Source organism: Bison bison, unplaced genomic scaffold (assembly GCF_000754665.1).
Source record: "Bison bison bison isolate TAMUID 2011002044 unplaced genomic scaffold, Bison_UMD1.0 scf7180017864327, whole genome shotgun sequence".
Lineage (NCBI taxonomy): Eukaryota > Metazoa > Chordata > Mammalia > Artiodactyla > Bovidae > Bison > Bison bison.
The window spans coordinates 4524282-4549762 of record NW_011494899.1 but is presented as its reverse complement, the minus strand read 5'-3'; the positions used below and the strand labels follow the sequence as shown (position 1 = coordinate 4549762).

General features: G+C 42.1%; 1 protein-coding gene across 6 annotated transcripts in view; it reads right to left on the bottom strand.

The window, feature by feature from the left end:
* The window catches only part of SLC41A2 (solute carrier family 41 (magnesium transporter), member 2), a 147648-nt gene extending 133635 nt beyond the window's left edge, over positions 1-14013 (bottom strand). For 2 of the 6 annotated variants that reach the window (XM_010853395.1, XM_010853400.1), the window contains exon 1: positions 13740-14013. The gene's annotated coding sequence lies outside the window, so the exon portion shown is untranslated. The remainder of the gene's footprint in view (positions 1-13739) is intronic. The other 4 variants (XM_010853398.1, XM_010853402.1, XM_010853396.1 and 1 more) reach the window with 2 other exon arrangements.
* Positions 14014-25481: the final 11468 nt, after the last annotated feature.

The window sequence follows — 25481 nt, the reverse complement described above, 5'->3', positions numbered from 1 at the left end:
GTGGTCATGTATGGATGCAAGAGTTGGACTGTGAAGAAAGCTGAGCGCTGAAGAATTGATGCTTTTGAACTGTGGTGTTGGAGAAGACTCTTGAGAGTCCCTTGGACTGCAAGGAGATCCAACCAGTCCATTCTAAAGGAGATCAGCCCTGGGTGTTCTTTGGAAGGAATGATGCTAAAGCTGAAACTCCAGTACTTTGGCCACCTCATGTGAACAGTTGACTCACTGGAAAAGACTCTGATGCTGGGAGGGATTGGGGGCAGGAGGAGAAGGGGACAACAGAGGATGAGATGGCTGGATGGCATCACCGACTCGATGGACATGCTGCTGCTGCTGCTGCTGTGTCACTTCAGTTGTCTCCGACTCTGTGCGACCCCATAGATGGCAACCCAGCAGGCTCCCCCATCCCTGGGATTCTCCAGGCAAGAACACTGGAGTGGGTTGCCATTTCCTTCTCCAATGCATGAAAGTGAAAATGTAAAGTGAAGTCGCTCAGTCATGTCTGACCCTCAGCGACCCCATGGACTGCAGCCTTCCAGTCTCCTCCATCCATGGGATTTTCCAGGCAAGAGTACTGGAGTGGGGTGCCATTGCCTTCTACTCCATGGACATGAGTTTGAGTGAACTCCGGAAGTTGGTGATGGACAGGGAGGCCTGGCGTGCTGCGATCCATGGGATCGCAAAGAGTCGGACACGACTGAGCGACTGAACTGAACTGAACTGAACTATATTTTCCTCTTTCTAAAACTCTCAGGGGCTCTAAAATTTATTTTTCCTACTTTATCCCCCTCCACGGTTTCCCAACAGGAACACGACTAAAAGGCAATAGTCTTCATTCATTAACACACCCTAAACAACTTCCAGAAAACGAACATTCTGCTGTATTCATAGAAGTGATTTCATTTATATTTTATATTGTTAGATGATCGTGGAGACAATACTGGATCTACCCCACCAAGCTCCAAGGCAGGGCCAGGGTGCCACCAAGTCCATGGTGTGTCTCTCCCATGATCCATCACATATAATTCAAAATGGACTTTCCCTCAATAATTCAAAATGATAATAACTCCAAACAAATTAAGAGTCATAACAAGCTGTGACTTTTCCTAGAAAGACCATCTCGTTGTTTCTTTAAAGACTACAAAATAGTAACAGATGGCCAACAGGCAACAACATATTAGAGAGATGCAGATCAAAACCACAATGAAGTATCATTTCAAACTGGTCAGAATGGCCACCATCAAAAAGTCTAAAAATAATAAATGTTGAAGAGGGTGTGCAGAAAAGCGAAGCCTCCTACAGTGTTTTGTTGTTGTTGTTGTTATTGTTTTGTGGGAATGTAAATTGGTGCAGTCACTATGGAAAATACTATGGAGGTTCCTTAAAAAGAACTAAAAATAGAGTTACCATATGATCTAGCAGTCTCACTCCTGGGCATAATATCCAGAAAATATGAAAATTCTAACTCACCTCAGTGTTCGTAGCAGTACTATTTACAATAGCCAAGACATGGAAGCAACCTAAATGTTCATGGACAGATTAATGGATATTATTCAATGATGAATGTAATAAAAAGAAAGGATGCCATTTGCAGGAACACGGATGGACCTAGAGATTATACTGAGTGAAGTCAGTCAGAGAAAAACAAACATATGTATGACTATATGTGGAATCTTAAAAAATAATACAAGTGAATCTATAAACAAAGCAGAAACAGACTCACAATCATAGAAAACAAGCACATGGTTACCAAAGGGGAAGGGAGGGAGGGGAAGTGATAAATTAGAAGTATGAGGTTAACAGATACAAACCACTATACATAAAACAGATAAGCCACAAGGACCTACTATTTAGCACAGGAAACCGTATTCAATATCTTGTAATAACCTATAATGGAAAATAATTGAGATATATATACACATATAAAAAATTACAAAACATGATTTAAATGTTTCTGTGTTTTTGGTGCCCCTCACTAATGCTCAACCACATGCTTGTGTGTGTGCTTAGTCGCTCAGTCGTGTCCAACTCTTTGCGACCCTGTGTACTGCAGCCCGCCAGGCTCCTCTGTCCATGGGGATTCTCCAGGCAAGAATACCAGAGTGGGTTGCCATGTTCTTCTCCAGGGGATCTTCCTGACCCAGGAATCAAACCCAGGTCTCCAGCACTGCAGGCACATTCTTCACTATCTGAGTCACCAGGGAAGCAAGACTGTCTATTAAGCACTGCCCCCAGAGACTGAGGAAAGAATAGGCTTTTTTCCAAGGAACAATATGAGTTTAAACTCAGATGATAAAATCTATGCATAATCAAAATCTCAGACTTGAATACACAGATTTCAGTCTAACACATTTTGAAAGGGACAATATTAACTGCTTGTTCAAAGTTGTATTATTCACGTGGAATCACTGGCAAATGCTTTATGCCATGTTTGAAACTATACAAAGCTTCCTGAGATATTTGGCATGCTTTCATTAGATGAATAAACTGATAACATGATTTGCATTGGGTGGTTTTACGGGGAAATTTCAAGTGACTTATTCAGCAAATCTTCACACTTCAGTTAAGAGAGATGATTTGCTTGCAAAAAATTAAATGTGAAGAAGTGTCAACACACTAAGGATACTGACAGTAGTTAAGAGGTTGGCCTCCGAAGTCAAACTTTGTTGTTGTTGTTTAGTCAGTAAGTGGTGTCTCTTTTTCGACCCCCTGGACTGTAGCCCACTAGGCTTCTCTGTCCATGGGATTTCCCAGGCAAGAATACTGAAGTGGGTTGCCATTTCTTCCTCCAGGGCATCTTCTCAACCCAGGCTGGCACTGAACCCGCATGTCCTGCATTGCAGGAGGATTTTTTACAACTGACCCACCAGGGAAACCCTGGTTTTGGTTAAATTCTGACTTTCACTAGCTATGGGACTTATGCCTCTATTCCTCAGCTTCTTCAAGGTAAAAATATCTCCTCCACACGTTACTGTGAAGATTAAGTACTTTACTACATGTAATATGCATAGAACAGTGTATTGAGTCTTCAATAAATATTAGCTAGTTATCATCATCATTACTCAGAGTATCATTATTACTCTACACTTTTTATAAAGGGTTCATAACCTAACTTTCTACCTCTTTCTCCCCATAATTAGGAATATACCAGTTACACATTGCTACATTAAACCCCTGCCTTATAATTTTCAGATCAACTGTTTTGTTTCAACTTTCTCTAAAAAGTCAACTGAAGTTTAATATTTACATTTTGTACACTGTCCTCATCCTACTTTTTATTAAACTGCCAGCATGCTATAAAATATTATATAATGACTAGTATATACAGAGACCAGATGGTACATATTATAGATACTGAACAACACAGGTCTTCAGGAAACCACAATCTCCTAAAAGAAAAAAAGAAAATGAAACCTGGAATAGGAAGTAGCTCTAATCCTGTTGTTAAATTTAAATATCACATCTAATGTATGTTTTTACTTCTAAAAAGATATCTAAGTAACATTTTTATAATTTACAAATAAAACAAACAACCTTAAACCATCACTGTAAGGTTCATTCTAGATTAGAGGACTAAGCCTGCTCAACCAGAGCAAGAAATATTCCAAAGAATCCGTCATGAGTTTGCCTGGGGTTATTCTGAAACCCACAATCCAGAAATAACAGACAAGAATTTTCCGACTTTTCTTTTTCCAAGAGTACTAGAATGTCACCATAAAAATTCTTTGTTTGTTACGTAAAAGATAGAGGAAAGCAGCACATAAAGTGAAGCAAGGAGGCCAGGCTTTGGACTCTGGTTGCTGCTGCTGCTGCTGCTAAGTCGCTTCAGTCGTGTCCGTCTCTGTGTGACCCCATAGACGGCAGCCTGCCAGGCTCCGCCATCCCTGGGATTCTCCAGGCAAGAACACTGGAGTGGGTTGCCATTTCCTTCTCCAATGCATGAAAGTGAAACGGCCAAGTGAAGTTGCTCAGTCGTGTCCAACTCTTCGCGACCCCATGGACTGCAGCCTACCAGGCTCCTCCATCCATGGGATTTTCTAGGCAAGAGTACTGGAGTGGGGTGCCATCACCTTCTCCATTGGACTCTGGTACTACCTGTTAATTTTGCTTTCTTGATCATAGATATGACAGTCTGCTTAAAATCCCAGGAGAATACACTGGCTAACAATGAAAAAGATTTTTCTCCACTAAATGTTGGCCTTATTACCTTCCTATACTATTTATTTATACCTTACCAGGAATATGAATAGCTTATCAAAAAGCCACTCTTGAACTAAAAAAAAAAACCAAAAAGACACTTCTTCAAAGAACTAGTCAGGGACTTCCCTGGCAGTTCAGTGGTTAGAACTTCATGCTTTCAGTGCAAGGGGCGCAGGTTCAATCCCTGGTCTGGGACCTAAGATCCTGAAAGACGTATGGCATGGCCAGAAAAAAAAAAAAAGAACTAGAGTCTAATCCATACGTCCTACAAAATATTTCAAAACTTAAACCCAAAAGAAAGGAGAACACTCACTCATTCTTTAGAACAGGGGTCCCCAACCTCTGGGATCTAATACCTGATAATCTGAGTGTAGCTGATATAGTTAATAATAGAAATAAAGTACACAATAAATGTAATGCACTTGAATCATCCCCAAACCACCCCCACCCCCTCCCCGATCTGTGGAAAAACTGTCTTCCACAAAACTGGTCCCTGGTGCCAAAAAGGCTGGGGACCTTCTGCTAAGACAACAAAACCACTGAAAGCAAAAAGAAGAGACTTCGTTGGTATGTACTTGTGTAATCTTTTCTGAAAACCTAGGAGATAGACATGTTCATACACCACAGCTCAGGAAACTGAGTCTCAGAGAGGTTAAGTAATATGCCCAAGTTATAAAGTAAAATAAAGAGTCTGGAAAATCCCAGGGACCGGGGAGCCTGGTGGGCTGCCGTCTATGGGGTCGCACAGAGTCGGACACGACTGAAGCGACTTAGCAGCAGCAGCAGGCTTCCCTGCCGGCTCCGTGCTAAAGACTCTACCTGCCAATGCAGGAGACATGGGTTCAATCCCTGATTCGGGAAGATTCCACATTCTGAGAAGCAATTAAGCCCATGGGCGGCAACTACTGAGCCTGTGCTCTGGAGCCCGCATGACGCAACTACTGAACCCTGTGCACCGAGAGCCTCTGCTCTGCAACAAGGGAGTATCCTCGGCTCTCTGCAACTAGAGAAAGCCTGCGCAGCAATGAAGCCCCAGCACAGCCAAAAATAAACAAATACATAAATATTTTTAAAACAAATAAAGGCACAGGACTCAAATTCACAACTTTTGAACCAGCTAACGATAAAGAAGAAATGACAGGCATCCCCCGTACAGCAGTGGGAGTGGTCAGAGATGAGGAATACAGAACCAAGGCCTGCTAGCGCTTCCTCCCAAGTCCACTCATGCCCAGCACTGGATGGATTAACTGGATTCAAGCTCTCTTTGAACACAATTGATGGCTCAGGAATGGAAACAGCTTCTTCCCATGTCTCACTCCCTAATTCACAAGTAAATTATCTTGTCTTACTCAATAAACAAGCAGTTACTGAAGACCCAGAAATGTAATCATACCATAAATTGACCATTTTTTAAGTGCCACACTCCAGTATTCTTGCCTGGAGAAATCCATGGACAGAGGAACCTGATTAGCTACAGTCCATAGGGTTGCAAAGGGTCAGACACTTAAAAGTGCTATATAAGATAGTGTAAAAGAGGATATTTATATCTTTAATATCTGCCCCTCAAATGCGCTTGGTTTACAGTAATTGCACCTACTTATATGAAGTTCAGTTGCCTTTTACTAGTCTGTGAACTCTTGATACAAAATTCTATATATTCCCCACTTGTTGTTTAGTCGCTAAGTCGTGTCTGATTCTTCTGCAACATCATGGACTGTAGCCCGCCAGGCTCTACTGTCCATGGGATTTTTCAGGCAAGAATACTGGAGTGGGTGGCCATTTCCTCCTCCAAGGTATCTTCCCCAATCAGCCTGTGTTGCCTGCATTGGCAGGCAGATTCTTTACCACTGAGCCACCAGAAAGCCCCATTCAGTATTACGTAGGTGGCGTCCACTAAAAATGTTAAAAGGAGCAAAAGAAACGATGATGAGTTGAACCTTAAATAATAAGTAAGAGTTAGAGAGATGGGAAAAAAGAGGGGAAAGTGCATTCTTACAAGGTGGCTGGTAACCAGGCAGACATCCTGGGGAAATGAACAGGCAGGTCAGAGCAGAAGATCCACATCATCAAGCAGCAAAAACGGTAAAACGAAGACGTGGAATTCCTTTCCAGGGGTTAGGATTTCGTTTTCTGAATTAGGCTGATTTGTTTTTAAACATTTATTTTAATGCAGGAGAATTCTGTGTTTAAATTAAACCTGATGTGATACCCCACTATATTGATAGAAAACAGGTACTCTGTAGACCCACTCAGTCCCCACCTTATCTGACTTGAGAAGACTCCAAAGACCCTCCTTGGACCACAATCTGAAAAACCCTGAGTTAGAAAAATGTCTGGAAGCACAGATGCCAAAGGGCTCAGAGCACTGACCTCTGGGTTGGCCTAGGCTGGGGAACATAGTAAGGAGGGACTTGAAGTAATATTTTCACTTTTTAAATCTCACATTTTTTATATTATTTGAACTGTTGTTTATATTGAGCACTTTTTACTTTCTAGACTTTAAAAATAAATAAGACACCATCGCTCTAAAAAAAGCATTTTTTAATGGTTCAATTTCTTCAAGTGGATTGCTACATTTTAATGAATTACTTACTTATAATTGCAGGATACTTTTTAAACTAAATTACATCGCAATGAAAATGAACATCTCTGTGCATAAGACTTTCCCATATTTAGAATGATTTGCTTAGGACAAATTTATACAAGTTAATGGTTTCCATCTAAGTTCTATAATACATGGCTTAAAATAAGACTCTCTAGAACATAAAAAAAATATAAAATTCAGTGAGTATTTTTAAATGCCATTCTACAGTAGCAAGATTTTGATTCCAGCATTCATGATTAAGATACATAAAATCTAATCTATCAAACTAATCAGCAAAGTTTCCACAACTCGAAAAACGTATTAAAGAGAAATCTGAAACAGAACTTGAAAGCGCTCTACCTTTCATGAATTTTTCATAACTTCTCTTGCCACTTATCAAAACCATACACTGAAAGAATCTCTCTTCACAGTTGGGTTTCACAATCTAATTCTGTGAAGTCACAGTCCTGTGACAGTACAATCATTCTCTGGCAACAAACTAACATCATTAAATTCTTATTTGGAAGTTCTATGGGGTATAAGGATGTTCTATTTTTACTTCTAAGATCAAAATCTATTTTGTGTTGCCTCTCCATTAAGCTCCTATGATTGATACATCTTGACCGAATTTACTCTCTTGTTTCCAGCCATCTTTATAAAACTACCTTTTGGTGAGGGCTCAGAGAATGCCTGTCTCTGTTCAAACAAAATATAAAGGGTTGCTAGATTGCCTCTGCCTGTGAACAATCGGTTAATGCTCTGTACTCCTTGGAAGGTGAAACCCCAAAGTCAGGAAGTGTGTTGTTCTTTTTCTTATCTCGATTACTGTTGTAATATAGCATAAGAGTACTTTTTACTAAATTATCTTTTAAATAAGTGAATGGGGTTCCATCACTAAGGTTTCTAACTGGGCAAAAAGAATTTCTAAATACCCCCTTTTCTTTTTTCCAAAAGCAAGGATTGCTAGACATCAAGGTCATTCGTAGTAATATGTAAAAGTTCTAAAAGCAAGGATGGCTAGAAAAATCCAGGTCATTTCTACTACTATGTGACAGTTCTAATTTTAAGTGTATTCAGACTCTATCAGCAAAGATTTGCTTAGTCCCTGCCGGGCACAGGGCGCTATGCTTCTGTGTGAACAAGACAGAAGAAGATCTGCTCTCATGGGCCTCTCTCTCTTGGTGCAAAGATATGTTTGTAAACCACAAATCTTTATGAAATGAGAAGTTCCAATATCAAAAACAGAAATATGCTTTAGAAGAAAGAGACTGGAACCAGATTTTGGAATACCTGTCAAGGCCAAGGAAGGTGGCATTTATGTTTGAATAAAGGAAACCTAGGTATTCAAAGGGATCCTTAGAAAATATTAATCTACGCAGGTGCTAAAACTTTTGGGTGACTTCTCATTTCTTATAAGAGAAATCCATAATCTTTAAAAGAAAGTCTTGAAAAGGGTAACTAAATCTTGCATCATCATCCCCACCTACCCAAGATCTTGGGTTGTGGTCACACTGCACTTCTGTTTCCTCTGTTGTAGGGATTTTCAAACTTTTATACACTGTCATTTACTAACGTATCAATATATGACACATTTATTTTTTATTTTATTTCTTTTTAAAAACATGCAGGTCACAACCACTAAACTGATTTTATAATCTCTTGGTCAGTGCTTAAGTACTGCAGTTTGAAAAACAGTACTTTAGCATATACCACACTCTCTCTCGAGCTTCCCAGGTAGTACTAGTGGTAAAGAACCCACCTGCCAATGCAGGAAATGCAGGAGACACGGGTTTGATCCCTGGGCCCTGAAGATCCCCTGGAGGAGGGCATGGCAACCCACTCCAGTATTCTTGCCTGGAGAATCCCATGGACAGAGTAGCCTGCTGGGGTTTTATAGTCCATGGGGTCGCAAAGAGTCAGACACAACTGAAGCAACTTAGCACACATGCACACTCTCTCTCTCACTTCTAGGCCTTTCCATGCATTCTTTCTGTCTAACATTCTTGCTCATCCTGTTTCCTTTTTTCTGGCTACTTCCTATTCTACTTTGTGACCTGAGCTCATAAACATCACTTCCCTGACCCTCTTGGATTAGTTATCTGTCTTCTGTGTTCCTAATACTCCATGCTTTCTAATGTTCATTAAGCTTTACTGTAATTGTACATGGCCTGTCTTTCTAAGTGGCAACCCACTCCAGTACTCTTGCCTGGAAAATCCCATGGACGGAGAACTCCGGTAGGTTACAGTCCATGGGGTTGCAGAGTCGGACAAGACTGAGCAACAGTCACTTTCACTTTGTCTTTCTAAGATGTAAATCCCATGAGCATCAGGACCCATTCTTGTTCATTGCCGAATCCTGAGAGCCACACCCAGTGCCTGCTACAGATTAGGCCCTCAATCAATGTTTGAGGAGTAAAACAAGTGAGGAAATGGACTTGAATAATCTATATGTTAATATTTAACCACATGATGAAATGAGCACCCACTTAAAAACTGTTAAAAGGTTTAGCTAGTTCCAAGGAAAATACATGCTCAGTTCCAACTGTATAAATGGTGATTAGGCTCCTCAGCTAGCCTGCAAAATACTATTACCCCCCCACACTTAACTGATACGAGGACAGCTGCTTATTTCCCTCTCTGCCAGGACAACAGAACTTTCACTCCTCTAAGTAGGAGAAAACAGGATTAAAGGGACACTTTGCTTTCTCCCTATTTTATCAGTTAGTTCCTTCTAGAGCAAAGTGGACTTCCCTGGTGGCTCAAACGGTAAAGAGTACGCCTACAATGCAGTAGACCCAAGTTCGATCCCTGGGTCAGGAAGATCCTCTGGAGAAGGAAATGGCAACCCACTCCAGTACTCTTGCCTTGAAAATCCCATGGACAGAGGGGCGTGGTAGGCTACAGTCCATGAGGTCACAAAGAGTCAGACATGACTGAGCAACTTCACTTCACTCCTTAGAGCAAAGTGACTTAGCTAATGGCTGAGATGAGATTAGACAGCTAGTGGGAAGCTGCGGTATAGCATATGGAGCTCAGATCTGTGATAACCTAGAGGGCTGGGATGGGGATGGGGGAGGAAGATTCAAGAGGGAGGTGATATATGTATTCGTATAGCTGATTCACTTTGTTGTACGGCAGAAACTAATACAACATTGTAAAGCAATTATACTCCAATAAAAAAATAATAAATGAGAAAAAAAAGAATAAAGGTCAATATTCCAGACAGGCCCCACCCCTGAGCTCTCACTGGTTCTTGAATCTATCTGTCTTCAAGAAGAGAAAGTTTTCCTTTCCCTTCCAAATCCTATGAGGAAATCTTTCTGAGACAGGGCTTTCTGTACCTGCAGGACAGACCTGCAGTTTTTTAGGTGCTAGACAATAATCCGGGCAGATAAAGCAAGAAGGAACACAGTAAATATGAGTCTAAGCTAAACTCTCCAAACCAGCTTTACCAGAAATGAAAATTAAACTGTATTTTTATAGTACTATAATTCTCACCTGGCTTCATGAATCTGACCTCAATCTGCAAAATCGGGAGACAGAAGAGATGTAATCAGGAATAGTAACAGTCATCCCAGTCTGATTCCTGGGTCCCAGGAGAACAGCAACATACAGGAGCAACGTGGGACGAAAGGGAAGGGAATGGCATGAAAGCTAAGGTTTCTTCCACTTCTCCTTTTGAATTTTTCTTGGGCAAAAATGACTAAACAAGTTGAATCTATCTTTGAATACTACAACCTTCCCTTCCAAATTTTCATTCTTGCTTCTCTTTTCTCATCTTCCAAATCCCCTTATGCTGCCCGAAGATCTTCATTTTCAACACCCACACTTCTAGAAACAAGCAAATTTTTCTGAAACCTCCAAAATGTTCCTTTGAGCCCATACCACTAACCTCTCCTCTCCCTCCTCACACCAAAACTCCCACTTTCTCAGTGCAGCTGATCAGCAGGAAAGCAACCTGACTAAATCCATTCACATTAAGATAAAATAACTGACAGTCCTAGCTTTTAAACCCTCCTAGAAATACATCTGGGCTTCCCTGGGGGCTTAGCAGTAAAGAATCTGCCTCCAATGACTCAATCCCTGGGTCAGGAAGATTTCCTGGAGAAGGGAAGGGCAACCCACTCCAGTATTCTTGCCTGGGAAATCCCATGGACGCAGGAGCCTGGCAGGCTACAGTCCATCGTGTCACAAGAATTGAACATGACTTAGTGACTAAACCACCACCACCAGAGATACATATATGTTTTATTTTATACACACATACATTTTTAAGCTATAGACATCTAACCACAGTAATTTCAGAGAAAAGATGAGGGGTGCCTAAATTTGCCCTAAAGGAGTCAGGTCTGCTCTGACCAGCTTTGCCAAAGATCATGTCCCCAAAGCTGTTCCCACATTTTCCCCAACTTTCAGTCCTTGCTGCTGCTGCTGCTAAGTCACGTCAGTCGTGTCCGACTCTGTGTGACCCCATAGACAGCAGCCCACTAGGCTCCCCCGTCCCTGGGATTCTCCAGGCAAGAACACTGGAGTGGGTTGCCATTTCCTTCTTCATTTCAGTCCTTAAGTGACACTAAAAACCCAAGAGGACAGAGAAAGCCAACTTGAGAAAGCATCTATAGCTACAGGATACTTATTCATTGATTGGGCAAGTCAATGACAATCAACATTAGATTGGATAGGTTATACTTTAAGTATATTTGATAATCATTCCATTAGGTAAAACAAAAACATTCACTCAGGTTATATATTACAATTATTGCCTCATTCTACTAATGAGGTCAATGAGGCATAACGGGGTTAAATAACATTCCCATTGTTTAAAGTTCAGTAGTTGAAGAACAGGATGGATGGCTCTTCACACACTTTGAATAGGTTGTTGATACATTAATTCCACTTGAAAATCTTTAATTTTATTTTCCATAACATTTCTGGAATTTGATAGTATACTTTAGAACAGTCATATTAGAGTAAAACAAAAATGACTTGAATTCCTGGGAGGCAAAATCATGTCTTTTTCAGGCGTTTTTGTAAGAAAGACCTAAGCCTGAGATTGAATTTGTGTGCACTCAGAAAAAAAAACACAAAAATAGGCCAAGTAGCGTTCATTCAGCTCCAAGTGGTTTCTTAACTTCAGCGCCATGAAAAATACTTATTTGCCACCCAAATAAGAATAGAGCTATAATAAAGATTACACAAACTGAGGATAATAAGATCTTTCACTTTGCCTGAGAGATATGTGAAATTTTAATTGAGGAATTAGTTTGTTATGAGTTTGTTTGTTATGAATTTGTTTGTTATGAGTTTGCTTAGCTAGCCACCAAAATAAATTACTTGAAATTAAAGTGATAACAGGAACTTTTCAAACCGAGCATAGAATGTATGAAAATGCTAACTGGGTGTGGTCTCCCTTGCCTTTGGTCATGAACACACTTTTTGTGACTTTTCTCAAAATTCCAGAAAGGGTAAAGGGTCAGTAAGATTCCCAAGAAATGACAGGTTATTCAGAAAGACTGAAACAGCATTTATTCACCTCCCCCAAGTACAAGCATTGTGTTGCTTGGTATGGAGTTGTTTGGTTTTTCAGGCAGTGCTAGTCCCCTAAACCTAGAATTTTTAACATATAATTCAACAATAAAAAGACAAATAACCCAATTGAGATACGGGCAAAAGATATGAACAGACATTTCTCCAAAGCAGATATGTAAGTGGCCAATAAACAAATGAAAAGACACACGACATATTTAGCCATAAAAAATGCAAATTAGCACTACTTTATTCCCACTAGAATGTCTATAATAAAAACTAGTAAATAGTCAATAACAAGTGGTGAGAACGTGGAGGAATTGGAACCCTCATACACTGTTTGATGAGAGTGTAAAATGGTGTGGCTACTCTGGAAAAGTTTGACGGTTTCTTAAAAGTTAAATATATAGACCCAAAACAATGGAAGTCATATGTCCACCTAGAAACTTGTGCACAAATGTTCACAGCAGCGTTATTTACAATGACCAAAAACTAGAAACATCCTTAATGTCCATTAACTGAAAACCAGTAAACTGTGATAATGTGGTACACTCATACACCGGACTATTATCCAGCCATAAACAAGAGTTAAGCACCGATGAATTCCACACGTGGATAAACCTTGAAAACATTATGCTATGTGAAGGAAGCCAGACACTAAAAGCCACATAAAGTACGATTCCATTTATATGAAATCTCCACAACAGTCAAATCCTTAGAGACAGAAAGATTAGTGGTTGCCAGGAGGTGGGATAAGAGGGAATGAGGAGTGACTGATAATGGTACAGGGTTTCATTCTGGGGTGATGAAAATATTCTGTACAGTGGTGATAGTTGCAAAACCTGGTGAAAATACTAAAGACCGTGCTTGAAAAGGATGGATTTTATGGTGTGTGAAGTATATCTCAATTTTTTTTTTAATTGTTCATTTACGGAAAGAAATTACATACACATGTAAAGTACCTACAAGTGTATTACATACATATACGTAATCTCTAAAAATCAACGTTTGGGTTTTTTTTTTTTTTTAATTGAGCTATATTTCACATATATAAAGAGAAATGAAAGAACACGGTGACACGGAGCAACTGTGAGCCCTGAAGCCGTGGATCTGGGGTGTGCCCCAGTCCGCCTCGCAGCGTCCCCATCCTGCTCGCCTTCACCCATCACTCAGCCCCCACCCGCCGTCTGGTCCAGTGTCAGGGCCGGGGACTACCCACCGCGGCTGCCCGGCTCCGCGGCGGGCGCCCAGGGCCGGCCAGCCCTCCCGCCCAAGGTGGGGCAGCCGCGGCGGGCCGGGCTCGGGCGCTGTCTGCGGGCCCGGAGGGGATACGGAGCTTCGGGCCGGCCCCGCCGCTCCCCCTGCCCCGGCCTCCCCGCGTCCTGGCCGCGAGTCTCAAGCCCGTCGCCGCCGCACCTCCCTCCAGTACCTGGGATGCGCCCGAACCCGGCGCCGCGGCCAAAGCCGAGACTTTCCCTCCATATCACCTGCCCGGGAGCGCGGTGCAAGGAGAGGGACCTCGCCTCCTCAGACGCGACCAAGGAACCGGCACCAGGGCACGGAAGGGGAATTCACCTAGTCCCCCGGGCGGCGGCTGAGGCAGCTGCCCAGCGCCCGCGGCTCCTTCCTCTCGCGCGCCTCCTCGCGCCGTCCCGGCCCGGAGCTGACAGCCCCGGAGCCGGCGCTCGCGGCCCGCTGGCTCCCGGCTGCCCACCCGCCCCCGCGCGGCCGCCCCGCGCACGCGCAGCGGCGTCTGAGCCCGAGGGGAAGCGAGAACCTGGTGATGTGGCCGCGGGGGTGGCGACCTGCAGCGCCAGCGCCACCCAGTCCTAGACCCTTGGCTGCACCCTGACCGACGCGCTCCGGGAACCCGATCGAGCAGAGCAAAAGGGGAATCTTCATGGGAGCCTACTCAGTAGAGAAGGGCTGTGGCCTTCCTTGTTCGCCAGCCCACTCCATCCCCGTAGCCCTACTGCTCCCACCGCCCCACATCCACATCTCTGGCTGCTCCTTGGTCCTAACGCTCAAATTTATGACTCATGACTTCTATTCTCAAGCTGGGAGCCTCCTGGTTGGCTGGCTTCGTGTTTTCTTCTCTCGCGGAGACTTGGATTTAAACTGCGCAGAATGGTCCAAGTTTGATCCTAGGCAGGAAAGAAGGAGATTGGCCCCCAAATGGGATAAGATTAGGGCAGGTCCCAGCAGTGGGAGAGTGGTGTTCAAAGCAAAGTGCATGGACCCAGGGGAGGTGGCTGGAATGCCAGACTTTTCAAACTTGCTCATGCTTGTTTTTAAATCTATGTAAAAAAGTAAGCTAGAGTTTGCAACGTAAAGCCAAGAATTCATTTACATTATTTAACAACTATCTTTTGAGCATCTTTTGCAGGTAATGGGTGAAGCCCTGGAGGTATTCCAGTGACCAGAACAAAGGTTTCTGTCCTCAGGCTCTGCTAAAAGAGAGACTGCCCTTTTAAAAATTACCCAGCACATGACACTTCCTCAAGTCAAAGCTTCCACCAAATCTTAAGTCACTCCAATGATTTAGTAGCAGATTTTCGGGTGCTAAGAGAGATCAGAGAGTATATTTACCCACTTTTTTTTTTCTTGAGGCGTGCTCTTTTTTTTTTTTTTTTTAGTTGCAGCATGCAAATTCTTAGTTGCAGTATGTAGGATCTAGTTTACGGACCATGGACCAAACCTGGGTCTCCTGCATTGGGAGTGTGCAATCTTAGCCAATGGACCACCAGGGAAGTCTCTGCCATGAGAGTTTTGACCTTCACCTTCAGGATGAAGGGTACTTCTGTATCAGTTTTGGTCATCTGAGGTAATGCTTTTTATAATGGCCCATGCAAGTTTAAGGACAGGGAAGCCTGGGGTGCTGCAGTCCATGGGGTCGCAAAGAGTTGGATACGACTGAGTGACTGAACTGAACTGAACACGCAAGTGTTCTTCACCCCTAAACATTGGTTAGGAATGAAAGTATAATTGCAAGGAAGTGGAAAAACAGTGTTTCCACTGCATTTTCAAATGATTTTTGTTCTAAAGGTTTTGAATTGCATATCACCCCGAGGTAATTAACTCCTCTTGAAAGCTTTTGTCATTGTTGTTGAAAGCTTGCTAGAAGTAAAAGTTCCAAAAAGATACATACCTCCTCTGGGTCCTGTAGTCTCAAGATTTCTACACAAACCATACAAAGGATACACCACCCTCTGCTGGTTTAGAAAATCCTACCAACGTTTTTTTCCTGAGAGCTAATGGTTTTCATTGCCCTGAATTTTACTAGCCAGCATGTAGCAACTTTCTCCTCATGCAGTGCCTCTCATTCTATATGCCACAACATGGAGTGTGTGTGTATATATATATATACACACACACACATATATATACATTTAGTTATTTTAAGCTTCAAATTGGAATCCAAATTTAAATCTCAACCCTGAAAATAGCTCAAGGTGGAAGCTGGTGAAGGGATACCCCCTTCTGAAAAGTTAGGTCCCAATGTGTGCAGGCAACAGCATCATATTATAACTTCATTTTCTACCTGACAGCTGGCAACTCTAAATATGAAGCAAGTGACTTAGAATTGAGGATATGTAGTAATCACGGTTGTGATGATTGCTAGAGAGAGGCCTGGGAGTTATGAAAGTGTGTAACAAAGAGACCTGTCTGTTCTAGAGGCTAAGAAAGAGCCCTTTGAAGAAGTGACATTTAATCTGAGCCTTGAAGAATAAGGAGTAGGAGGCCTGGCAACAAAGGGAAGGGGATGGGGTGGGGAGTGGAGTTTGGAAACTGCAGGTTTGAAGGCCCTTTGGTAGGAAGGGGTTCCACCTGTGGAGGCCTTGAGAAGGGACCACTGTGGCTGGAGTGAGATGGCTAATACTGCAGGAGAGGACAGCAGGAGCCTTGAGTGCTACGACGAGGACTTTATTTATTCCAAAAGACAAAAGGAAGCCACTGAAGAGCTGGAAACGGTCCATTTGGACGTGATCAAATTTGTATTCATGGAAGACATTTCTGGCTGCAGCGGGGAGCACAAATAAGAAAGGAGCCACGGAGGAGGTGTGAAGACCAGGTTGTGGGCAGTGGGAACTAGGAGGCAGTGAATCAAACAAATAAGTGAGGGTTAGAACTGCAAAGGCTTGATTTTTGACTGTGTGTGAAAGGTGAAGGAGAGAAAAGGATCCAAAAATCACTCCCCATTTTCTGGCTTGAGCTTATCCTTTTCCCAGAGAGGGGTAACCTGAAGGAGGAAGTCTAAAGGAGATCATTTTGAGTTACTTTGGCTATGATGGGTTTGCTGACTCTATGAGATATCCAAGTGAAGATGCTAAGAATATATTTGGAGAATAAATCTGGAACTCAGAGATTTGGACTGGAGATAAACTCAAAGCTAAACTTTAAGATAACATGAAATATAAATACAGTAATTTGAAATGCTTTCTTGATGAAAAATAAACAATTTGTATATAAAAAAAGAACATGAAATATGATTTGTTTGTAAGAATTTAACCTCTAAACTGTAGAGAAAATGAGAGAAGCAAACAGAACCTAAATTGACTGTGAGACACTTCACAGAGGTTATTTTAATCCTTACCCCCTATGAAGGATTATAGTTATAATCCCGTTTTTCATATGAGGAAACTAAGGGTTAAATCCTCACTCAAAATTACTTAAAATCCCAATTAAATAAGAATCTCTGCAGGTAGCTTTGATGATCACTGAGGTTCAAGAACTACCCTGTGGACTGTTTGAAAGTTGTCCTGCAGGGACTTCCCTGGTGGTCTAGAGCCTAAGTCTCTGCATCCCCAGTGAGGGAGCCCAGGTTTCAATCTCTGATCAGGGAACTTGATCCCACGTTGCTCAACTAAGAGGTCCCGCATGCTGCAACTAAGACCTGGAAAAGCCGAATAAATAAATATTTTTTTAAAGTGGTCCTGCAAACCATATAAAATACTCATAAAGAAAACGGATTAGAGAAAACCATGACTCAGAAGACATGCAGCCCATGCAGTACATGTTTCGAGGCATATGTTCCAGTTTCTTCATCCCCATCCCCTGTTATCAACACCCTTCTTGGGAATTTCTAGAACATTCATTTGTTCATTCAGCAAGTATTTATAGTGGACCTAGTAGTGTTAGTTGCCCAGTTGTGTCTGACTCTGTGCAACCCCATGGGCTGTAGCCTGCCAGGTTCCTCTGTCCATGGGATTCTCCCAGCAAGAATAGTGAAGTGGGCTGCCATTTCCTTCTCCAGGGATATTTACACTATCATGTGTAAAATGGATAACTAGTGGGAACCTGCTGTGTAGCACAGGGAACTCAGCTCAGTGCTCTTTGGTGACCTAAAGGAGTGGGAAGTGGGTGCGGAGTGGGAGGAAGGTGAAAGGTTGTTGTTGAATCACGCGAAGACACCGGGATTCTTGGCCCCCTGGAGGAGAAGAATTCAATCTGGGGCCAGAGACGAGGCTTGATCACTCAGAGCTTTTGTGTAATAAAGTTTTATTAAAGTATAAAGGAGATAGAGAAAGCTTCTGACATAGACATCAGAAGGGGGCAGAAAGAGTACCCACTTGCTAGTGTTAACAATGAAGTTATATACTCTCCAATGAATCCAAAGAATGTCTGGAGGTTGTAAAGACCTCATCAGACCTACTCGCATAATTTACATTTTAAGATAACAGAAGGTTTAATCCAGAGATTGTCCTTAGGCAAGATACATTATTGTTATATAATCCTAAGGAATGTGGAGAAATAAAAAAAGTTTGTCCTTTCTTCCTCCTTGAGAATTCCAGACCCCTCTCTCCTTGGGGACCCCTAGACTCCTTATCAACCTGCCTAGGAAATGACTCTCTCAAAGGTCCAAAAGGGAAGGCATATTTGTATATATAGTTGATTAACTTTGTTGTACGGCAGAAACTAACACATCATTATAAAGCAACTATATCCCCAATTTAAAAAAAATGTTTTAATCAGTTCAGTTTAGTCGCTCAGTCATGTCCGACTCTTTGTGATCCTATGGACTCTAGCATGCCAGGGTTCCCTGTCTATCACCAACTCCTGGAACTAAAGTTTTAATTAAAAAAAAAAAAAAAAGAGCCATGTCCTGTGTGACTGGAGTGACCTGATCAAGGGGACAGTGGTCACAGATGTGGTCAGGACAGTGGGTTAGAGGCAGGTCATGGGATCATAGGTCACAGTAAAGTCTTTGGCTTTCACTCTGGGTGACACAGGAGCCACCAAAAGTATCTGAGCAGAGAAATGGTTTAGGGAACAATGGTGTCACCATGGAGAACTGAGTGAGGGGAAGGAGGGCAAAAGCAGGAGGATCAGCAAGGAGGCTTTCACAGTAACTCAGGTGAGAACGCTGAGGGGACAGGCCAGGGTGGTTGCAGAGAAAGTGGTGAGAAGGGCCTGGACTCTGAATATGTCTGACAGTGGAGCTGAGAGATAGGATTTGCTAATAGATTAAATGAGGAATATTCTAGAAAAGGGGGCTTCCCAGGTGGCACTAGTGGTAAAGAACTCTCCTGCCAATGCAGGAGACATGAGAGAGTGGGTTTGATCCCTGGGTTGGGAGGATCCCCTAGAGAAGGGCATGGCAACCTACTCTAATATTCTTACCTGGAGAATCCCCATGGAGAGAGGAGCCTGGCGGGTCCATGGTGTTGCAAAGAGTCGGGACACGACTGAAGCGACTTAGCATGCACGCATGCAGGAGAAAAAGAGAAGTGTTCAGGAGGCCTCCAACGTTTTGGTGTCAGTTGATGGAAGACTGGAACTACCATTTGCTGAAAGGGGAAAGACTGCAAGAAGAAATTCAGGAGACTGGTGTGAGGTCACCTGGTGAGGGCTCACAGTTCTAAATGCCCATCTAGGTGAACTCATCCAATCTTCATGACAACTCTGTACAGTAAATACTATTGTTATTACCATTCTGTGGATGAGGAACTGAGCCCCGAGTGTGCCTCAGATGCCACGGCTGTAAAATGCAAAGACGACTCCTGAGTTTACCACTGCACTGTCTGTAAGGGAAGACAGACCACTCAATAGACAACTACAGCAATATCTGGAGCTGTGGGAGAGGGAGTCTGAGGGGCTGCAGTTCTACAGAGCAAGAGCATCTCCCAAAGTTTCCGGGGAGGGAAGACAGGCAGAAGTCAGAGAAGCCTGACAAGAAGTGATGGTGGGCTGAAGTGTAAAGGATCAGTGGCTAAACTAAAAGGCATTTTAAGAGGTAAGATAGGATAGGAAGGAGAGAGTCTTCCAGGCAGAGGGAACTACTTGTGCAAAAAGGAGGGGGGATGGGGATTTTAAGGAACTAAAGAATTTCAGAGTGGTGCTTCTGCCTCTTTTAGAGCAACTTGTTGATTGATCCCTATAGAGAATTTTCCTCCACCAAGTCACGGTAATGGTTCAAGGGTTCCCTTTCCTGCTGTCTTAGACTGTATCGCTGAGAAAGCAGAGGTCAGCTGTCTTTGATCACTTATCAGGGCCCTGCTGTTCCTCAACTGTGCTCACCGGTTCCTGCCTCCCAGCTTCAGGGCTTGCTGTTCTCATTAACTAGGACACTCCATTCTCCCAGAAGCCTTCCCAGGTCTGTACCCACCAGGTGAACTCAGAGTCTTCCCTCTTGGTTTCCATGACAGCCAGTGAAGGGCATGATCATAGCACTTAAAAATACCACGTTGTAATGTGTAATTATCTGTCCATCTTTCCTTTTTTCGTTTTTTGAATCACCCACAGGTGCTTGTTTTAATTACAGACCTCCTGAATCCAAACTTTCCTGGAGAAAGGCCTTGGAATCTTTTTACTAGCACCTAGGTGATTTTTTTAAAACTTTTTTGACTGTACCAGCATGTGAGATCTTAATCCTCCAACCGGGGATCGAACCAGTGCCTCCTGCACTGGAAGGCAGAGTTTTAACCACAAGACCGCCAGGGAAGTCCCCTATCTGTCCATCTTTCTACTAGGCTGTCAGCGGGGCCTTGTATCTCAGATTGGCACACCATTTTTAGCCTTAAACAGATACTCAATAATTTTTACCCTGAAATGAATGAATAAATAAATTTTAATTGAACTTTCTTTGCATTTAGTGATGCTAAACTGGCATTTTGATTTTCTGTTCTAGTTCCACTCCCAGCAGAATTATGAATAGATTTTAAAATGTAATTACGTATGGCATTGTTCTTGCTCCTTGAGCCTGACATTTTGGATGTTGTTGGGAGACAGGCTTTCTCTAACACTGGGATGCTGGTGGCTATTTTTCCAGCCTTTTCCAGCTTCTAGAGGTGGACCACATTCCTTGGCTTGTGGCCCCCCTTCTCTGTCTTCAAAGACAGCAGTGTACACAGCATCTCTGACCCTCGCATCATCACAACTCTGATTCTTTTTTTCTGTCTCCCTCTTCCACTTTTAAAGGCCCTTGTGAATACATTGGGCCTACCAGACAATCCAGAATAATCTCTCTATTTTAAAGTTAGTTGATTAGCAACCTTAATTCCCTTTTACCATGTAATGTATGATGAATAAATACATTGAGAATAATGAAAGTCAGATTTCCAGTGGTACTCTGCTAAACTGGTTCTCTGTGGGAGGAAGGGGAATAAGAAAATTTGATTTGCAGCATTTGCCAATCGCAATGGTATAAATGGTCCCATGACTGATTTTCAGGCAACGATCAGCTCAAAAAATTACAAATAGCTAGTAATCAGCTTTCGTGAGCTGGTTCATACTGGTTCCAGCACACTGTGGCAAGCTTCTCATTCTTGAAGTTTTTAAATATAGAAATAAATATAGATATATTGTAGATAAGGATATGTATGTGTGTGTTTCCTTGCCCTCTACAATGGAAAAGCCTAAGAGCTAGGGCACATCAGTAGCAATTAGCTACTGTGTGTTCGTGCTCACTCACTCAGTTGTATCCAACTCTTTGTGACCCCATTGACTGTAAATTGCCAGGCTCCTCTGTCCATGGGATTTTTCAGGCAGGAATACTGGAGTGGGTTACCATTTCCTCCTCCAGGGGATCTTCCCAATCCAGGGATTGAACCTGCATCTGCTGCATTAGTGGGCAAATTCTTTACCAAGGAGCCACAATTAGCACACCTAGCTAACTAACACATTCAGATCTTACTTTCCAAATACCACTCTCACCATTAAAAGGAACCTTGGAGAAAAGGTTAATTCCAGGGCTGGGGACAGGAAAGTACAAAATGAGCCTGCAACAACTTGTACCAGAAATTAATGAAGTGTGCAAAAAAAGACGAGGATACATGAAAAGGAGAGATTTGCAAATAGAAAGAGCTCCCTCTGGGACAATTTTGTATCAAGATAAATTATAATAGTAATGGCTTAAAGCCCTTTAAATAGAATAAAAATCCATGAGTTAAACAGACATAAATAAGTGAGCAAATAAGTAAATGGAAGGACAGAAAGCTTTCTCACAATAGAATACCAACTCATACATAGAAAGTCCGCCTGCAATGCAGGAGATTCCTAAGTCGATTCCCCAGTTCGATTCCTAGCTCGGGAAGATCTGCTGCAGAAGGGATAGGCTACCCACTACAGTCTTCTTGGGCTTCCCTTGTGGCTCAGCTGCCCACAATGCAGGAGACCTGGGTTCGATCCCTGGGTTGGGAAGATCCCCTGGAGAAGGGAAAGGCTACCCACTCCAGTATTCTGGCCTGGAGAATTCCATGGACTATATAGTCCATGGGGTTGCAAAGAGTCAGACACGATTGAGAGACTTTCACTTTCACATAGAAAATCATCAGTAGATGAAAAATTGAGTGAAATTTTAATGAGACAATATGTTTACACCTCTCCCCACAAATACTTGTTAATTGAAAAGAAATAACTAGTAATTTGACAGAGCAGAAATTTCACAAATACCACCTTAACCGAGTGATCAAAGTTAATATCACCAGTAGTGAGACAAATCTATGTCATGAACATACATGATGGACTGAAAGGACCTAATATCAGCTCTGTGATTAATTTGCCGGAATATATGATTTGAGTCTAACCACAAGGAAACAGGAGAGAGACCCAAATTGAGGGATATTCTACGAAATCTCATCTATCCTCTTTAAAAATGTCAGTTATAAATGGCAAACGATGACTGATGACTGAAAAACTATTTATCACAGATTGATAAAAAGGCTTGAATGCAGTGCATGACCTTGTGTTTGATACTGGCCTGGCCAAAAAAAAAAAAAAAGTCATAAATGACAGTACTAAGACAAAGTCTGAATACAAATAGTGGGTTCCATAGTGGAAATAAATTCATGGTAAACTGTCTGATTTTGTTTATTGTACTATGGTTATGTAAGAAAATATCCTTATCTTATACTTAGGATTTATACACTAAAATACAGACTAGGAAGTTTACAATTTGCTCTCAAGTTATTCAAAGAAAGGATTGTGTTGTATGGTGTGGGGAGAGAGAGAGAAATATGACAAAGGGTGGCTCAGTGGCTCAGTGGTAAACAATCTACCTGACAATGCAGGAGACATGGGTTCAGTCTCTGGTCTGGAAAAATCCCATGTGCCATGGTAAGCCCGTGAGCCACAACTATGGAGCCCATGGTCTAGAGCCAGTGGCCCGCAACTACTGAGCCTGTGAACGTCAACTATCGAGGCCTATGCAGAAGCCTCTGTGCTTCACAACAAGAGAAGGCACCACAGTGAGCAGCCCAGGCACTGCCGCTGGGGAGCAGCCCCTGTTCTCTACAACTAGAGAAAGACTGCAGTGTGGAAGATCCAGCACAGTCAAAAACAAATCAATAAATAAGCAAATGGGGCAAAATAGATCCATGTTTGAATCTGGGTAAAAGGTTTACGGGGCTTATACTGTTGTGGCAACTTGTCTTCTTTTAAATCAGAAGTTATATCCCCCAAAAATGTGACCAAAAAATTGAGATGGGGAAGTGTGTGTGTTTACTCGCTCAGTCGTATCCGACTCTTTGCGACCCCATGGACCTTAGTCCGTCAGGCTCCTCTCTCCATGGAATTCTCCAGGCAAGAATACTGGAGTGGGTTGCCAAAGATGGGGGAAGAGGGACATAAAAAGTTATTTTGGTAACATTCCACCACTGCAGAGGGAAAAGTCATACAAAAATATGATGGTTGTATCTGCTCCTGCTCTCTGTACCACTTCTCTGTTGATACCGTCTGTATTCTTGGCTAAAACAAAACAAAACAGGAGCTTCTAACCAGTGTGTAGGTGGTCTGTTTGGGCAGCTTCAAAGACAGCTTTTGTGAAAATGAAAGGATTCATTTTAAAATCATAGAGATCTCTCTGTCCTGCATAGCAATTTGGGAGCCCTGTCATAGTTTGTAATCAGAGTGTCTAATCTTGCAAAATAGTCTTTTTTTCTTTCCTAAGTCAATTTCTATTTTTAGAATTTTTAAAATATTTATTTTTAATTCATTGATGATTGCTTTACAATCTTGGTTTGATTTCTATCATATATCAATATCAGTTAACCATAGATATACATATGTCCCCTCCCTCTTGAATATCCTTCCCATCTCCTGCCCATTCCCACCTATCTAGGTTATTACAGAGCCCCAGTTTTGAGTTCTCTGAGTCATATAGTAAATTCCCATTGACTGTCTACTTACATATGTTAGTGTATATGCTTCCAGGCTCTCTTCATTTATCTCACCCTCTCCATTTTCTCCCCTACCCTTGCCCATAAGTCTGCTCTCTATATCTGTCTCTCCACTGCTGCTCTGTGAACAGACTCATCAGTACCATCCTTCTAGATTCCATATATATGCATCAATATACAATATTGTTTTTCTCTTTCTGACTTATTTCACTCTGCATAATAGGCTCTAGGTCCATCCATCTCATTAGAACTGACTCAAATGTGTCAATTCTTGCAAAATATTCTTAACGTAAGATAAATGAAAGAGGTGGTATGTAGGACCAGAAAAAAAGGAACAGTAAAACCATACACAATTTATGATTTTTTTTAATAAAAAGGTATTTCCTTCCAGTCCTCTCTTGGGATTTAACTCATGGGTATTATCGCTTCTTGTTCATTAATATTTAGCAGAATTTAACACAGATCTCATTTGTTCCTTTTGATGAAGAAATGATGCCTTGCACTATATACAAAATTCAACTCTTAAAAAAATAACTTAAAGATTTCAGCACAAGAGGCAGAGAATCAAGGTTTAAGCCAGTTTAGCTTCAGGATGAAAAATAAAATCTTGTTCTGCATGCCTCCCTACTTCCTCCACTGGGTGAACATTTTATGTTGCTAGAAAATAAAGCATTTCTTTGACACAAATGTTTGATTTGATCCCTAGTGTTAAATAGATGAATTGAGAGGCTAATGAAAATCAATTATTTGCAATCTAATTACACCATAATTTTTAGCATTTAAGTATCCGTATCTCTAGAGATAAAATAGTTTTGATTTACAAAACTGGGTAATTAAGCATATAGGCCTATAGGCCTGAGAGCCAGGTAATAGCAACTTGAAAAGTTAGCAATATAAACGATCAGTTTGGTTAGTCTGCTGAAGATAAAAAAATGAGTAAAATTTACCCCTGAGGAGAAAACCTCAAAACAATCCCAAATATTATTGACTGCAGTTGAGATGTGAATGCTTCCCTAGTTTCCTTTGCACTCTCTCCCTATCACAGCAGCGCTGCCTTCTGGGTGATATTGACCTATCCACCCCCAGCTGGAGGGGTAGGCCCTGATTGGCCTAAACCAATTAGGATTGTCCTAATTGTCTCAGCTAGTTCAATAGCAGGCCTTGGCCCAAGTTGGTTAGTTTTACATTTAATTTCTGGAGAGCGCTCTTTTTTTCTTTTTTTGCCATACCACACAGCACATGGAATCTCAGTTCCTTTGACCAGGGATCAAACGCACATCTCCTGCATTGGAAGGGCAGTCTTAATCATTGGACCACCAGGGAAGTCCCTGGATAACAATCTTAATTCCAATTTCTTGGGAAAGTTTTATGGTAACACCTAATCACCAACCAGGACCTGCCTCCCTTCTCCCATCATCAGAGCTTGCCCATGATCATAACTATATACAGTAGAAGTGACAAATAGATTCAAGGGATTAGATCTGATAGACAGAGTGCCTGAAAAACTATGGACAGAAGTTTGTGACATTGTACAGGAGGCAGTGATCAAGACCTCC